This window comes from Lycium ferocissimum, unplaced genomic scaffold (assembly GCF_029784015.1).
Source record: "Lycium ferocissimum isolate CSIRO_LF1 unplaced genomic scaffold, AGI_CSIRO_Lferr_CH_V1 ctg16085, whole genome shotgun sequence".
Taxonomy (NCBI): Eukaryota; Viridiplantae; Streptophyta; class Magnoliopsida; order Solanales; family Solanaceae; genus Lycium; species Lycium ferocissimum.
The window spans coordinates 1-15,952 of record NW_026716405.1 but is presented as its reverse complement, the minus strand read 5'-3'; the positions used below and the strand labels follow the sequence as shown (position 1 = coordinate 15,952).

The 15,952-nt window shown below is 37.2% G+C and overlaps 1 pseudogene; it reads left to right on the top strand.

Moving 5' to 3' along the window:
* The first annotated feature begins 813 nt into the window (after positions 1–813).
* On the top strand, positions 814–3,307 carry LOC132042549 (FT-interacting protein 4-like; annotated as a pseudogene).
* The last annotated feature ends 12,645 nt before the right edge of the window (positions 3,308–15,952 follow it).

Here is a 15,952-nt window from a genome sequence, read left to right as displayed (position 1 = left end):
CTTTGTTTAATTCAAAAACATTAAATTCTCTTCTTTTCGGTGGTTAGGTTGAATGTCTCAATACAAAGATCAACGTACCCCTGTTACTAGAACTGCCATGCCTTAATAAAAATCTGCTGGCATGACTCTTAAACATGTAAATTTCTAGGAAAATAAATATTATTAATACGATAAGGGTAAATAAAATTGTGATTCAGAAAATGATTAACCATATTTTGGCTTTTCTTAGTAAAGGTATCGTTATAATGCATATTTCTATCCATGATACTACAAAGAAAAAGCAAATGGTGGGGCAAAATTCAGTCCATTGAGCTGTACATATGTCATAGACACACACCCAAATCGTCTAAAGGCTAAAATATTGGTATGATATTTTAAATATTATACAGAATCACCTCTAGTTATTAATGTTCCAAAAGAATTTTCTTCCGTAGTTTCTTGCTTTCCGTTTTTCATTTTATTTCTCCTTTGTTAACTAATAATTGTTGTGGCTAAATATGGAGTATCAGTTACTACTAATCAAATCAAGAATCCATCCTTAATCAAATAACTAAATTTAACGTTTAAAATCAATTAAGTTGCTTCCCGATTTCAAATATTTTTGAAAAAAGGAAGTGTTTGCTGGCATTTGTATCAGTTACAGAATCTTAGGAAAATTAATGTAATCCATCTCTATTTGTGTGGCTTACTCCTTTAAACTTTCAAATAAAATGATCGTTACATTCTTGAAAGAAACATACTGAAGTCTTTCTTTAAACTCAATTCTCATAGTTTCATGCTGTGTGCTTACTAGTATGTCTAACCAAACTTCAGGCCAACACCAGAACCATAAACAAGAACCACAATCCAAATAAAAACCAGAATAATAATCAAAACCAGAAACCACAGTAAAATCAGCACAAGAACAGAAACCAAAATGCAATAAAAACCATAATCCAAATCAACACCAGAATCCAAACCAAACCAAATCCAAATCAAAACCAGAATACATATCCACCAGAAAATGAAGATTTCAATCTAAAGGAGACAACTCAACTTTCTGGTGGTGGAAGAGTTACTGCAAATGACAGACCTTGGCACAGCATTTGATCTTGTTGAGCAAATGCATTACTTACTCTCTCTGGGAGGTAGTGAAGGCAAAGGAGCTACCTTTGAAAAAGATGTAGTAAGCCATTATTATTGTCAATCCTCACCCTTTTGTTGAGAATTGCAACTTGGGAACTTAAAGGTCAGACTTTGCACTTTGAAGACAGGTCTAGTCCTGGAGTGGAACCAAGTGTTCGTTGTGTTGAAGGACCGGATTCAATCAAGAATTCTTGAAGTTTGCTTGAAGGATAAATCAAAAATTGGTGATAAAGTGATGATGGTTTGATTAAGAAGAGTAAGTTTGAGATTAATGAGGTGCCAAAAAGGGTACCCCCAGATAGCCCTTTGGCCTCAATGGTGCTAGTTGGAGAATAGGAAAGGGGAAAAGGTGAAAGGAGAGTTAATGTTGGCTGTTTGGATAGGGACACAGGCTGATGAGGCATTTCAAGAAGCTTTACATCTAGATGCTACAGCAGTGAATGGTGATGGTATTTGCAAATATAAAATCCAAGGTTTGGCTATCACCTAGACTTTGGTATCTGAGAGTCAATGTAATAGAAGCTCAGAGAATTGCAGCTGGGCAACAAGAACAGGCAGCAGCCGGATATTTACTTGAGAGTTACACTAGGAAATGTGGTTTAAGGACTAAGAATTCACTGAGTAAGAATGTTGCCCATCATGGAATGAGGATTTGATGTTTGTAGTTGCAGAACCTTTTGAGGATCAGTTGGTTTTGAGTGTGGAAGATGGTGGCACCAAACAAGGATGAATTATTGGGGAAGTGTGTCATCCCTTTACAAGATGTAGAAAAAAGGGTAGATTTTAGTACTCCAATTAGCAAGTGGTATAGTCTTGAGAAGGATGTTGTGTCTGAGGTGGCAACAGCAAAGTCGCCAAACTAAACAGTAAGGTTCTTGAGGCTATCTTTTTGATCGTGGATATCATGTCCTTGATGGTCAACACATTATAGTAGTGATCTCAAGGCAGCATCCAAGGAGTTATGGAAACCAAGCATTGGGGTTCTAGAACTTGAATCTTGAATGCTCAAGGTTTATCCCCAATGAAGAACAGAGATGGCCGCGATAACAGATCCTTGTTGTGTGGCAAAATATGGTCAGAAATGGATTAGGACAAGAACAATTCTCAACAGTTTCAATCCAAAGTGGAATGAACAATACACTTGGAGTGTTTGATCCTTGCACAGTGATCACAATAGGAGTGTTTGATAATTGTCATTTTATGAGTGCAGATAAAAATGGCAAGGCCATGGATTCAAGTGGTAAGGATTAGACTTTCCACACTTGGAGACTGATGAAGTGTACACTCATTCATATCCTCTCATAGTGTTGACACCAGCAGAAATTGAAGAAGATGGGTGAAATTCAAACTGGCTGTTAGATTTTCTTGCTCATCTTTATTTAACATGTTGTCCTATGTACTCTCAACCATGTACCAACTGTAGGCACACCTTCACCTCTGACTTACTACCAGACTGATAATCTAAGGCACTGTTCTCAAATAGTTGCCACGAGGCTAAGTCATAGGCCACCATTGAGAGAAGGTGGTAAAGTACATGTGATGTTGAACGAACATGTGGAGCATGAAAAGTAAGCTAACTATGTTAAGAATAGCTGGGATATTAGCAGTTGATTGCAATTTGCAAATGGTTCAATGGGATTTGCACTTGGAAGAACCCGCTTACTGCAACAGTTCTAGTGCACATCATCTTCATTCAATTTGTGTGCTTCCCGAGGCTGATTTTAAGCAGCATCTTCGTCGTTGTTTTCTTGATTGGAACATGGAACTATAGAATAGAGCTAGCCACCGCACATGGATGTTAAGTTGTCACAAGCTTGAAAGAGTACCTTGGGATGAATTGGATGAGGAGTTTGACACATTCCCAACGTCTGAGAAACAACGATGCTGTTAGAATGAGGTATGATGGTTAAGAAGCATTGGATCAGGAGTAAGCTGTTGCAGAGGATTTAGCTAATCAAGGGAAAAGGTTTTATAACTTGTTAGTTGGAGAGATCAAGAGCTACTGCTCTTTCTTATCTTCTGTTTGATTGCTTCATTAGTGCTATATGTCACTCCTTTTAAAGTTGTGGTGACTCTTATGGGATTCTATACAATGAGGCACCCAAGATTCAGGGAGAAACTCCCTTCTGTGCCCTCAAGTTTCTTCAGGAGACTGCCTGCAAAAACAGACAGCTTGTTGTGAGAAGTTGGCGTTGGACTTTGAAAGCGGCTACGTTTTATTAATTATTTTCTTCTTGTTCATGTGTAACCATGGGAACATTTATATTTGTTCATCAGTTTATCATCATAGTGATGATTCTTTCTTTTAAATAAAATCCGAATATTGGCCCTGTTTGAATCAATCTCTCTGAAATTTTAATTAATAATATTGTTCTTTCATGCATTTTGCCAAAACTGTAATACTGTTTCAACCTTTTATCGTTTTTTTTTTTCTGCATTGGAACTTTGGAACATAAATTATAAAACAATAGGGACAAGCTGGAGAGCGTAGAATCGCATGGTTTCTTTAATTTAGAGGATTCATTGTTTTATTTAAAGGAAAATAAGCCATTTGAGAAAAGAAAAAAAGCAAAAGGGCAAATACGGTTTCTATTTTTCTGTTTTCTTTGGGGTGGTGTGTGTTGTTGGGGGCGGGGGGGGGGGGGGGGGGGGGGAGTAATCCTACCATTTCTCTTACTAGCACTATATAAGTAATGGCCCGTGCTAAATGATGACTTGGTTTTCTATCTGATCTAAAAATATTCATTTGATAGTTAAAATACAACGATTTATTAATCATAAAGAAGTACTTCTACTTAAGTGATGTTGGATACGAAGTCACGGCACCTTACACGACATCTTACAAAGAAAAAAAAAGCTACGATAAGTGTGACACGCCGCATTCGAGATACAAACACCATGATATACTAATTCTTTTGCATATATAAGCACATTTTCGGTACACAATAACATGATCATGGATGTAATATATTTACCAAAGTATTCTTTAGGCAAAAGTCGTAGACAGCCCCCTAAACTTGTTCACAGATTCCTCCTGGTCACCTAAACCTAAGCTTATTCCAATTTGACACACCTTTGTTTAAATGTGTACCTAATAAACACTTTTTGATGACATGGCGGGATAAATGTTGTAGCGGTTCTTTTTTCCGATTCATATTTATTTGCACTTGCCTCATTTAAAAAAGGAAAGTGTCCCGGGAAGTACGGTTGCCAATCGTACCGAGAAAATAGGAAAAAATATACTTCTACGTGGATGGTGCTCTAAATGGACTTTATTTTAGAGTCACCACCTAATTTTTAGGAAATTAGGAAAATCGGTTGAAAATGGTTCATTCAAAGTGGTTAAATTTTAAAAGGAACCCTAATCTAACCAAAGTTCGAGTAGGTTTACGGTGATCCCCCGGGGGAAGGTGTTAGGCACCCCGGTATCAAGGATGTAAAATACGGTTGACTTACGGGTTCTAATAGTATGTGTAAGATATGGTTGTTTATAGTGAAAACATTGTTTCGGTTTATATTTCCGTAACAAAGAGTTTAGTCGTTTATGCAAATATATTACATTTCAAGAAACGGAAGTGGTAAAGTTTTGCCCAAACTTGGGCGTTGGGTTTCAATTAGAACACCTAGGTTAACTCGAAGAACACCTTTAACCTAGGTAGAACACCACGTAAGCCCACACCTTTAAGTTTAGTTTTTTAAGAGTTTTTGTTTAAGTGTAGAAAATAGTTTAAGGCATACTATTAGTATCCATTTGTTAACTATATTTATTTTTATCAATTTCAATCAATTTTAGTCCAAGTTTTGGAAGTCAAAATCGGTCCACGATAAGTCTAAATTAGTCCATATGCACGATCCATGATTATTTTGAGTCCATAAAATTTATCAAGTCAATTTTTGTCCAAAATCATGATTTGCACTTAAAGAATGTTCATTTTTCATTTTTCATCCGTAAGGCAGTCTTAGTCTCAAAAATGATTTTTTGCACGTTAATATTTGTCTACAATTCAATTTTTTATATCTTAAAAATAGTTTTGGCAACTCTAAATTTCATGATCATTTTTAAAGGGTTCCAATAAACACATTTCATCAAATTTGCTATGTAAACAATACGAGGTAAAGGGGGTTGGGCCTACCAAGCTCAACAGAAAATAAATACAATTTTAAACTTATCCGCTCCAAATCTGCTCCAATTGCTCAGCCCATCCATAATGAGGTTGACTCGATCTAAGTGGGTTGGAGGCCTAGATTGGACCCGCTGACCAATGGGGATATTTAAAAATAAAAGGGTTATAAATACATTAGTATCTAATCTTAAGGACACAAATTAAATTACAATGCCAAAAATTAAATTACAATAGAATAAGGCTAGGCCCATAATTGTTAAACTAACGGAGGAGGACAATTATGCAAAAGGTTACATTTTTTCAAAATATAAATAAATACAGGAGTATCATGCAGGCCCAGCCTGACTATTGGAATATGCATGAAATTTTCTAGGTATCAAAAAAACATGATATACATGGTATACTAAATGATATACTCTCATATGGAGAGCAAAACCCTTTAAAAGACATACCCTCCATATCTGACAGCTATACATTGCATACCCTTTAATATTCACTCTACATATATGTCACGCCCGAACTTGGGCACAGGACGTAACACGGTACCCGGTGCATTGCGTAACCGAAGCCGAACCAGCCCAAGCATTTGAATCAACATGTGATACCAAAACATAACTAATTTATAAAAATAAAACTAACACATGCGATTAACTAAGAGTCGACTAAAATATCATAATGCGGAAATACTTAGACAATACGAACATATACGAAAGTAGCCAACATGGCTAAACCAAAACAAATGAAAGACTTGTTGAGTATAAGCGTCTATAAGGCTAACATAACAAATATACGTATGCGAGAGCGTGTCTATGAGCCTCACAATGAATACGAAAAAGGTAAGCGTAGAAAGGCATGGCTTGCAGGTGATATCGCCCCGAAGGAAACTGGGGCTCACCACAGTAGCTGATACGAACACTCCTAAGTAGCTGGATCGTCAACCTGTATGTCGTTACCTGCATCGCGAGATGCAGGCCCCCAAGCAATAAAAAGGGACATCAGTACATTTGAATTGTACTGGTATGTAAAGCAACTGAAACAATAAAATACTAGAACTGAAACTGAACTAAACAGGAAAGCAAGAAGCTGAAGTACTCCCTGTTCTGGATGAAGAATCACCTGTAAAACTGTAAATATAACTGTGGCCTGGGGCCCAAATAATGTGCACAAAAACTGTGGCCTCAGGCCCAAGCAATACGTATGCATAAACTGTGGCCTAGGGCCCAAAAATACAGATACAGGTGTTCAACATTAACAATTTACAAGACTGAGACTGGCTATAGCTGATAGCATGATAACTGTTTCTGATTATGGGACTCATGCAAATAACTGGTTATACACTGACTGAGACTCATGTGATAACAATGCATAAGTCTATAAAGATTACGTGTCGAGTTCATGATATTCAAAGTGACAACCATGAACGAATTCTGTAACTGCAACCCTAGAAGATAACAGTTCTATATCATATCATGAAACTAGGGCTAAACTATATTCTGAGTCAAATTACTGACAAGTATGAAGAATGAGGCGTAGGGAGAATCATGAACATTCCCTAACGTAGATAGTTAGCCTCACATACCTTAATTCCAGCCTTTGAGCGTAATACAATGTTCGTCAACCCTTTCAACTTTGATCTATATCAATACAAGTCAAAGGGATTCTATATTAGCAATAATATCCATGCTTTTGGTCATCTAAGCATTTTATCAAACACTTAGTGGGCATAAAGCTCCACAACCTCCATTAATGGTGTTTCTTCAATTTCCCATTCTATTACTTCTAGGTGATTCTACAATCTCAATTAGGTGTAATTAACATCATTCTCCATCTCCCATATGATTATAACAATCTCAAGTCAACAATCCAAAACCCTACTATAGTTCGTGTAATTCTCTTTACTAAACCCATTTACTATTCTCCCAAGAACTCATCAATTCACTATTATGAATGATTAGAGTGTAGAAGCATTACCTTTTGACGTTCAATCCTCTTGAATTCGAGTTCTAGGGTTTCCACGCCCAACAATAATGTTCCACTCACAACTCTATCGATTAGAAGGGTTTACTCAAGTTAGAAAGAGATTAGGGACTTGAATTCAACCTAGAATCATGATAAAACTTACCTTGGAGGGTTCTTGAGGCTTGGGACTTGTTCCCTCTGACTTTAGGGTGATTTTTCGTGACTAGGGATGTTAGGAAAATAAACCCCAAGCTTAAATATAACTTAAAACGCGAAATCCCGACTTTTGATTCAAAACCCGACCTGTTATGCGATGGGCCCGCGACGCACATGCAGCGCACGACCCTCTGCAGGTCAATATTCAGAGAGGGGGTTTTGTGCGATTGGCCGCGGGGCCGGCACGCGCCCTCAAAAGGGACCTGTGTCAGTTCTGCACAGTGTTTGGTAAAATAAACATAACTTCTTGTACAGAGCTCTGTTTGGACTGAACAATATACCGTTGGAAAGCTATTTCAAAGGGCTACAACTTTCATGTTTTAAGTTTTCTCAAATTCCCAACAGATTTTCACGAAATTTGACTGGAAGGCAGACGCATCGAAAACTTAGCCGATTCTATAGAATTTTAAGCGTCTTACTATTAGACATCTTGAGACGATCATATATCCTTGCTCCTATCTCTGATTGGCCTGGTCCTTATATCGTTAGAAAGCTATTTCTATGTACTACAACTTTCATTGAGGGTGCTTTTCCAAATTCCCAACTAATCAAGGAGTTATCGCTGCCCGAAGTAGGCCTATCAACCATTTTTGCAAAACATTCAAACCTTCAGTTTTTTCACTAAAACTCTAATGATATGAGTCTAACCTTAGTTCCAAGATACGGGGCGTAACATTATCTCCCCCTTGGGATCATTCGTTCTCGAATGATGGTCTTGATTATAATCGCGGCTAATACTGAGACTCTATGGAAGTTTGCGCGAGCGTTTGTTACGTAACTAAAATACCTAAAACTAATCGACCGAGCCACATGATCATGAATCGACCGAATGAATACATGATTACTAATCGAATGTCTACCGAATCGACCGAATACCGAAAATATAGAGATTGTACTATAAAGATCTAAATGAAAAGGTTAGTTACCTTCGGATTTTCGCTTGCTCTTCAAAGAGATAGGGATATCCGGACTTCATGTCTTCTTCGGTTTCCCACGTAGCCTCTTCAACTTTCGATTTCTCCATAGTACTTTCACCGAAGCAATCTCTTTAGTTCTCAACTTGCGGATTTGACGATCAAGAATAGCCAATCGGGATCTCTTCATAGGACGGTATGAATCTTTAACCCCTATGATTTATGTAGGAACAACTAGAGACGGGTCTCCCATGAACTTCTTCGAAAGCATAGATACATAAAAAATCCGGGTGTACAAGGCCCAAATTTTGTGGCAATTCTAACTCATAAGCCACTTGCCCGATCCTTTGCGGGATTCTATATGTAGCCCAATATAGTAGGGGTTAAGCTTCCCCTTCTTCCCAAATCTCATAACGCCTTTCATAGGCGAAACTTTCAGAAACACCCAATCATCAACTTGGAACTCTAAGTCTCTACGCCACATGTCCGAATAGGACTTTTGGCGACTCTGAGCCGTCTTCAAATGCTCTTGAATTAAGTTGATTTTCTCCATAGCCTGATAGACCAAATCTGGTCCTAACAACTCTGCTTCCCCAACTTTAAACTAACCAATCGGTGATCTACACCTTCGCTCAAAAAGGGTTTCAAATGGTGCCATCCCAATTACCTTGAAATCAAGGACTCAAGCTTACTGAACTGAATGAATACAAGATTACTAAACTGCTGAGATACTAAACTGAATGTCTATTGAATCGGTCAAGACGTGACGAATACCGAGCTAAGCGAATATTGGATTAATAATAACATTAACGGAATACAACATTAAATACTTGGATTAATCGAATGCTGGGTCCGAATGAATACGTGAGTAGTCTATGAAGTCGTTTTCGGGGTACTAAGTCGACATAAATATCTGAGTATTGAACTAACATGAATATTATAACATGAGATACGGAATAATATATTGACCATTTGTCCGAGGATGAAAAGTTGTGCTAAGTTCACCTTGGTACCTAATCCTTTTAAAGGATTTTCTAAGTTCGCAAATCGTGAATTTGAGCACCATAATACGAAATAATGGACACTAGGGTCCCATACAATAGTCGGCAATTTCCTTAACATATGACTTGGCATAATCTTCTGTTCAATCGTGGTCTTAACGGTAAAAGTGCGCCGACTTCGTAAGTCGTCCACAATCACCCAAATTAAATCATGCCCCCTAGGCTCCAATGAGGTAGACCTAGAATAGTGAGCTTTCCATAATTAGCTCTTTGAGTCCATCTACATCTAGAACGCATAATTACCTCGGTATCTCGAGCTACCATTATCTCCCCCTTGTTCAAAAGCTAAGGCTTTATGTTTGTGAATCCTTCTTTCATACCGTAGCAAGTAAGAATCACCAAGCTTGCTTCTCTCTAACTTCGATGACTAATGAGGAATAAGCCATGTTCACGGCAATAACTCCAAGGATGAGGACCGAAAGTCAAATTCTTAGCTTGGATAAGCGGTGAACTTCTTTCACCATAGTTCTCTTGTCTGCCTAAATCATGAGTTGTACTTCCCATGCTTGATTTTTTTCTGAGATACTTCCTAAAATACTCATAGTCAAGACATTGTGCGCTAAGTCTTTGACTAGCACCTTAAAGATTAGAGTCTCGTGCAATGACACTACCCTTGTGACACATAATCAGGCATGATCTTATAGCTTTTCTTGATGGCTTAATCGATAATAATTGAACTTGACACGATTCGTTCGACGATCGCCTACTCATTTCGGGTTTCCTCTAAGTTGAGGCATATTCCTTATGGAGACTATCTTATTATGCCAACCTAACAAGAGGTTCTTCATATCTCGTACTAACCCTTCGGTCTTCAATTATCTCTTGGACTTCTAGGCGATTTATGCATCTCCCCTTAGACCAAGACTAACGTCTTATATATACAAATTCTTCTCTTTTGATGGGATCCAATTAACATTCCTTATCTTCGTAATTCTTTGTACTCTACAATACCGACGACTTTTTTTTTTTCACTCCTCGAGTAATTTCTCATGGGGAAAAACTAAATTACTTACATGAACGGGTTGCTACTGTATTCATAACTGGCATACTCCATCTTAACGACTTAACTCTGCTCACACTGTAAATCTTAGGACAACCCCTTTTTGACAACTCTTAAAGGTTATTCTTCTGTAGTTTGCTCTCTTATGGCTTAGCTGATTTCTTCTTCCACTAATCACTCTACTCCGAACTTAACTTAAGCCCTTGGTTTCTAACACACATTTGGATGTATCCGAGCGTTACCCACTTAAGATGTTCATCTAACTAAGGAAATCAAATCATACTTCTACTAGTTCTCGGAAATTGCTAATGCATTGTATCTACTCAAAACTTACTTACTATTTTTTCGTTAATCACCCGCTAGCTTCATATTTTCTTATTTTGCTCTGAATAACCTAAGTTATTTCTAACTCTCCCTCATCATCTGACTCTATTCTATGGTTGTATACTATCTTTTCTGAACTATGGATCACACTTAACAAACTTTCATCCATCTTATACAAAAGATTGGAACAACTAAACCCAAACTTTCTATACACTCAAAATCGTATAAGACTATACACATCTGGGATAAACACTTACTCGCATAGCTTAAGAGAGAACTGTCACATCTCGTTATCTCATAATAACAATTACTTTTTATAGCAACTTACAACCATCGTACTCTCTAACTCTGATCTGACTAAACTTAAAAAACTAAAACCATTCCTGAAAATTTATTATCGTCTGCTCACGGTTCTTATTTCATACACATCACTTTTATTGTCCTGACGACCCGATTTAAGCATCCAAAAACGTATTTCACGGAGGTTCTACCGAGCTTAGTTGTATTACAACCGACCGGCTTGAGAATTAAGAGGAGCCACCGAAACACATATCAAGGCCCAAACGATACACCCACATGGTGTCTCCTATAACACTTGTTGCACATAAGATTATGAAAACTTCGTGGCTCACACCTATTATGTCACCGAGAGGCGTGCTCTTAAAATTTATTTCTAGTTGAATTTCCTTTTGATCATATCTAGACCTCGAGACTAGTGCGGTAGGCCCGGGGGTAGATGGAGTGGGTCCTATCTTAGAGCCCGGAAATCGATGCCTCCACCTTCCCGAGATCCTCCATGATTTACGTTTCTTGCGGACTTAGCTCCTTTTCTAATTTCTGTTATCCTCTTCCTGTTCTCTCATTCTCCTTTCTCAAGAACATCCTTATCATTCAACTTACCATTCATTCTACTACACCCTTCTCGGGCAACTTACATTGTATATTTCAATAGCACTTGAAGTCTCATTCGTTACTAGTAAGTAACAATTAAAACCCCCTATGGGTAAACATCCTTACTTGGACCTTGAATTATCTAAATCTCTGTCTCACCATTCGAAACATACGTAATTTGATTGGAATAGAAGGTTACTTATTACTAAGATATGGCACGATCTAGAGTAGAAAGAAATGAGACAATCACTAATGTCTTGGTGTCAATCATTATATGTGTATCCACTTCACACAATATAAATTGACCAACCGGACACGGCTTCGGGCTATTCCTAAGACACACTTGAACTTCGGGCTCGATGCTCTTTGTCACGCCCCGAACCTAGGCCTAGACGTAACACGGCACCGATTACGATCGTACGTGGACCGAGCGAAACAAATTGGGCCGAATCGGCATGTGATACCAAAACATAACTAATTTATAAAATAAAACTAACACATGCCGATTAACTAAGAGTCATTGAGAAATATCATAATGCGAAAATACTTAGACAATACCGAACATATACGAAAGTAGCCAACATGACTAAACCAAAACAATGAACGATCGAGTATAAACTGCCAACAAGGCTAACATAACAAATATGTGACGTCCGAAAGTGTTCTTTGAAGCCTCTAATGAATACAAAAGGTAAACGTCTAGAAAGCTATGTTAACCGTACGACCGATATCGCCCCGAAGACCGGGGCTCACCACGGTAGCCGATACGAACACTCTAAGTAGCTGGATCGTCCTTGTATGTCATTGCTCGCATCGCGAGATGCAAGCCCCCAACAATAAAAAGGAACATCGTGACATTTGAATTGTCTTGGTAAAGCAATTGAAGCAATAAATCTTTGGAATTGCCCAATCAACTAAACGGAAAGCAAAGATATTTGAAGTACTCCCCGTTTGGATGAAGAATCACCTCTAAAGCGTAAATATAACTTTGGCCTAGGGCCCAAATAATGTGCACAAAAATGTGGCCTCGGTGCCCAGCTGATACGTATGCATAAAGCTGGCCTAGGGCCCAAAATATAGAATATAGGTGTTCAACATTAACAATTTACAAGACTAAGATTATAGCTGATAGCATGATAAGCAAGTTTCGATTATGGGACTCATAAATAAATGGTTATACACTAACGAGACTCGACGGATAACATAAGCATAAGTCTATAAAGATTACGTGTTGAGTTCATGATGTTCAAAGTGACAACAATGAACGGTTCAGAATCGCAACCCTAGAAGATAACATTTCTATATCATTTCATGAAACTAGGGCTAAACTATATTAAGAGTCAAATTCCGACAAGTATGAAGAATGAGGCGTAGGGAGAATCATGAACATTCCTAACGTAGATAGTTAGCCTCACATACCTTAATTCAGCCTTTGAGCGTAATACAATATTCGTCAACCCTTTCAACTTTGATCTACATCAATACAAGTCAAAGGGATTCTATATTAGCAATAATATCCATGCTTTGGTCATCTAAGCATTTTATCAAACACTTGACTGGCATAAAGCTCCACAATCTTCTTTAATGGTGTTTCTTTTGCCAATTCCCATTCTATTACTTCTAGGTGATTCTACAATCTCAATTAGGTGTAATTAACATCATTCTCCATCACCCATATGATTATAACAATCTCAAATCAACAATCCAAACCATACTATAGTTCGTGTAATTCTCTTTTGCTAAACCCATTTACTATTTCTCCCGAACTCATCAATTCACTATTATGAATGATTAGAGTGTAGAAGCATTACCTTTTTGATGTTCAATCCTCTTGACTTCAAGTTTTAGGGTTTTCACGCCCAACAATATTGTTCCCTCACAACTCTATCGATTAGAAGGATTTACTCAAGTTAGAAAGAGATTAGGGACTTGAATTCAACCAAGAATCATGATAAAACTTACCTTGGAGGGTTCTTGAGGCTTGGGACTTGTTCTTTCTGACTTTTGGGTTACTTTTCGTGACTAGGCATGTTAGGGAAATAAACCCCAAGCTTAAATATAACTTAAAACGCGAAATCTCGAATTTCGACCCGAAAACCCGACTGATATACTATGGGCCGCACGCACATGCACAAAGACGACCGCAGGTCAATATTTAGAGAGGAGTTTTTGTGCGATTAGCTTGCGGCACGCGACCGGTGACGCGCCCTCACGCTCCCTCAAGTGACTTTGTTGGTTACCTGGGCATGTTGTTCGGTAAAATAGACATAACCTTGCGTAGAGCTTTCATTTGGACCGCACAATATACCGTTGGAAAGATATTTCAAAGGGATAAAAATTTCATGTTTTAATTTTTCTCAAAGTCCCAACGGATTTTCACTAAATTTGACTGGAAAGAAGACGTATCGAAAACTTAGCCGATTCTATATAATTTTTAAGCGCCTTACTATTAGCCATCTTGAGATGATTATATATCCTTGCTCCGATCTCTCGATTGGCCTAGTCCATATATCGTTAGAAAGTATTTCCTACTTCACAACTTTCATTGAGGGTACTTTTCCAAATTTCAACTAATCAAGGAGTTATCGCTGCCTTTAAGTAGGCCTATCAACCATTTTCGCAAAATGTTCAAACCTTGAGCTTTTCCACTAAAACTCTAATGATATGAGTCTAACTTAGTTCCAAGATACTGCATAATAATATACCTCCTTTAACTACCCAAAGAAACTCAAAAATTCCCGAAATGACCAGTTTTCTGATTCAAAATATTCATATTTTATCAAGCAATCAAACATATGACAACTTGAGTTGTAGTCTAAAATAACAAGTTTTAGGCAAAGCTTATCAAATAGTATTCCAGCCAATGAACAGAAGAAGAACAAATATTTTAAACTAAGGCAAATGCATAAGAGACTATGTTCAACACTTAATGCAGGAAAACAAATTTTTGAAGTCAATTTATCACTTAAAGTTCATGATCGGTCTTAGGCTAATGATAAAAGTCAACAATACTTAGCCAAAGTTTCAAAGTTCCAATTTTTTAAGGATAGGTATACGGTTTCCTTCACAACGCAAACTATTGCAACGTAACTTCCGGTCAAAGCTAAGCCTATTTTTGATAGAGTCCAGAGGTGATAACACATAGAATAGTGTACCTAAAGTTAAAATCTAGGCTAGTGCCAAACATGATCATTCAGGGACAATACTCAGTATCTTGAGATTTCAAAACTGCAATTCTCGGTCGTTTTTCAAAAGGATTCACGCACATAGTCTTCTAATGTCAAGCTAAGTGGAATTAATCTTACGAGGTCTTATACGGTTCAAGTAGGGAGGAGTAGGGATTCTGGAAGTGAAGACTACATCTAGCAATTATCATGATACACAATCAAGGGAGAAAATGCAGAATCGCATCATACCCTTAAGAAGTTTTCTAATCAAACTATGCCAATTCCAAACAAGACTCGGGGAAATGCGGTATCACCGAGAATCAATACAAGATAAGACACTAAGTAAAGGTTGGGAACAACCCGGTTTAATCAATAAACAGGAAAAGCATCTTCATATTTTCAAACTTACAGCCCCCTTTCCAAATTTTTTCAAGCACAAGTAATAGATTTTCAGTCTGCTCATTTATCACATTCAGTCTCTTTCTCACCTTTTAAACGGTTCTCGCTTTAAATGTGACAAAACAGTCAAAGAAAAGTAAGGGAAACATTTTCACAAGTATTCTAGGTAAGGCATATGCACATACAATCTCCACTTAGTCTCAAGTCAATTTGAAGTTTTTCAAAGATCCAAGAGCAGCTATCCTCCAAAATAACAGAATCCATACGTTTTTATTGTTGACACCCAACTTTGGCCGTCCTTTTTGTTTAATTAATTTCATTATGCTTCTCAATCGTGAGAATTCCCCAAAAATGAGTTTGGAATATTTTCACTAATTATTACGCTATTTTTCGAGATATATTTCTCTCAGTTAAGGAATTATCGTTTCTTACAAATTACCAAAAAAAAAAACATCATATTTTATAATTATAAATGACTAAAAATCATTTTTTTTTATAATTAAAATCACTCGAAAAAAATAATAATGTTGATATTCGTATATCAATATTGGCATTGGCATTTTTCCTTTAATCCTACTTATTACCGTATTAATTATCTTTTGCTCTATTTTTTAAACTAAATACGTATATTAAATTACTTGTATTTTAATTTATATAGGTGTATATTTTTGAGAATTAATTAGGATAAAGAAGCATATTTTAATTAATTGATAGAAGTAAAAAGGGATTAGGAATTAATTCATCTACCCATAATATTCCCCTTTTCCCAAAA